At 46.4% G+C, this 317-nt stretch overlaps 1 protein-coding gene across 1 annotated transcript in view; it reads right to left on the bottom strand.

Annotated features, from left to right (window-relative positions):
* The window catches only part of LOC119588665, a gene marked incomplete in the record, with an annotated part of 53,301 nt that overhangs the window by 28,884 nt on the left and 24,100 nt on the right, over positions 1–317 (bottom strand).

The following is a 317-nucleotide window of genomic DNA, read 5'->3' as shown; positions in this document are numbered from 1 at the left end:
TTCCCTTTCTCGCACACCACCTTCGTCTCACGCGCGCCCATTCACACGCGCTGCAAGACGCCCCTCTATCATCGAGCTTCACCTATTCTGCCTTTCGAACGCGACGTGGGGAAGAAAGCATATGCATTGCAAGAACATGGCTATTAATAAACTGCAGCGGGATAGAGTAAAAACGACTTTTTTCTACTTCTCATGACAAAAAAAAAATACAGACTAAGGGAATTTTATGCACATGACACAAAGAAAATATGTACGAACGCTTTTAGGCATGTTCCAAGTACACCCTCCCTCCGGCTCTTACACACCCATCCTCCCAC

Source organism: Penaeus monodon, chromosome 24 (genome assembly GCF_015228065.2).
Source record: "Penaeus monodon isolate SGIC_2016 chromosome 24, NSTDA_Pmon_1, whole genome shotgun sequence".
NCBI lineage: Eukaryota > Metazoa > Arthropoda > Malacostraca > Decapoda > Penaeidae > Penaeus > Penaeus monodon.
The sequence above is the reverse complement of the archived record's forward strand: the minus strand, read 5'-3'. Positions and strand labels throughout refer to the sequence as shown.